This window comes from Octopus bimaculoides, chromosome 23 (genome assembly GCF_046866305.1).
Source record: "Octopus bimaculoides isolate indiv1 chromosome 23, ASM4686630v1, whole genome shotgun sequence".
Classification (NCBI taxonomy): domain Eukaryota; kingdom Metazoa; phylum Mollusca; class Cephalopoda; order Octopoda; family Octopodidae; genus Octopus; species Octopus bimaculoides.
The window spans coordinates 22640943-22643442 of record NC_142950.1 but is presented as its reverse complement, the minus strand read 5'-3'; positions in this window follow the sequence as shown (position 1 = coordinate 22643442).

Sequence of the window (2500 nt, the reverse complement as noted above, 5' to 3'; positions counted from 1 at the left end):
GGAACCATGTGGTTGGTAAGCAAGCTACTTACCACACAGCCACTCCTGGGCCTGTGGTAAGGTTGATAAAATAAAATACCAGTGAAACACTGGGTGGGGGGGCAGATATATAACCAGTTATACTCCTATACTCCCCTCCTGGCTACCCCCAGATGTGTGGTTTTGTGCCTATGTTAGTTAACTGACCACCTGATGTAGTAATAGTTCCATTGTCTCAATTCCATGATTGCAATCTTTGAGAGGTCTTTGAATGTCAGTCTAAATTATTAATCACTGCAGCTAGAATTCCAGTTCGGTTCCTCTTTAACACAGACTTACCATATTCTTCCCAAACTATTGTTGTTCCAATATCTGAAAGTCGTGTCAATTCCACTTCACCTCATCTTCATGCTTCACCAATATTTTATATGGAAGAGGAGGAGGAGGAAGAGAGGGAGGAGAAGGTTCCAATAATGGTAATTAACGAGGAGGAAACACAGTGGTGATAGTGGTAGTGGCAGTGTTGAAGATTTGTGATGGTGATAGTGGTGATGTTGATGGTGGTGGTAGTGGTGGTGGTGATGATGATGATGATGATGGTGGTGGTGGTGATTGTTGTGTTAGTAAAAGTGGTGGTGGTGATAGCGAGAATGAATGGTGATGATGATGATGATGGTGGTGGTGGTGGTGGTGGTAGGGGTGGGGTGGGTGGTGGAGATGTTGATGACTATGATAGACAAACTACAACTAACACCAATCAATGATTGCTTTCTGTTCCGATGTCTATGATATTTCTTGTAGTGGCGGTGGTGATGGTGGTGGAAACGAATGGTGGTGATGATGATGACAGCGATGACACTGACGATGATAGTGATGATGATGACAATGATGATGGTGGTGGTGATGATGATGATGATGGATGATGATGAGGATGATGATGATGGTGGTGATGATGTAAATATAAGTGACTGATATTATCTATGACTAATTCCAGCCGAGTTTTATTGCTGTGTGAACCAATATTGTTTCGTCTTTGAGGTACAATTCCAGATGAATATTCTTCAATTTGGAAAACTGTTATCTTTCTCCCATTTCTCTTTCACTACTCTTATACAAACATGCACACACACACATGTGCACCCCCCCCCCACACACACACTATTCATGAAGATTCATGCATACAGAAGATGCATATATGTATGTGTGTGTATATGTATGTGTATTGTGCATGGCTGTTTATATTAATTCTTTTTTGTGTATATATATATATATATATATATACATATATACATATATATACATACATATATGCATATATATATATATATATGTGTGTGTGTGTATATGTATGTATGTGTAAATCTATATATGTGTGTATACATATGTACATACATATATATATATATATATATGTGTGTGTGTATCTATGTGTATATATATATATATATATATATATATATATATATATGTATATATATATATATATATGTGTGTGTGTGTGTGTGTCTCTGTGTATACACAAACACACACACATACACACACACGCACACACACACACACACATATCATGGTGCAGTGCTTACACATTACGATAGAACCTGTGAGAATGGGTTAATATTTAATAAATGCTGGCTGAAAGTATCATACAGACCATAAGTTTGGATCGTTAATCACCAATCACTAAATTAAATAGGCAATCACTTCTTCATAACTCTGTTGATCTAGGAAAGATAAAAGAGATGAGCAGATAGAAGATGATGGAAAGAATTCTCTTAAACCTAGAATCACCCACTGTTGATAAACAAGCAACAGAATGCGGATACCATTTACAAGATGATAGCAAGTGGAGGTTTGCAAACAGCTCTGCTGTTTGCCAAACACACTGATATTGGTGCTACAAAAGGTAGAATGTGGGATTTAAAGAAAATGGCCATGTTCTATGTCATCAAAAATTAATCCATTGGAGTCTTTGAAGAAGTTGTAGGTAGGCATGGATGTCTTGTGGTTAAGAAGTTTGCTTCTGGACTCCATAGATTTGGGTTCAGTTTCAATAAGTGTCACATACTGCAGTCCTGTTGTGAAGGTGCATGACTCAGTGGTTAGAGTGTTGGGCTTACAATTGTGATGTTGTGTGTTCAATTCCCGGACCAGGGTGTGTGTCTTGTTCTTGAGCAAACCTGTGTTGATGCGAAAAAACATCACTGTTTATGATTTTCATTCATATTCTTTTCTTGCATTCTACATTATGTATATTAATAAAAATATAAGGGCACAGTTACTTTCCAAACATCCTGTACTTTGATCACCAAAGTACAGGGTGTTTGGTGTGATTGTTGCATTGATCTTGACTGAGTAAGTTGAGCAGAGAATCTCCATCAAATTTTGCTGAAAATTTGGTGATACCTTCTCAGAGGCCTATGCAAAGTTCTCAAAACGTTTTCATAATTCTCCACACAAACAAGGAGATCTTGTGCAACTGAAACCCGAGTGTCTTTTTGGTCAGCTGAAAGCAGTTTTGGCA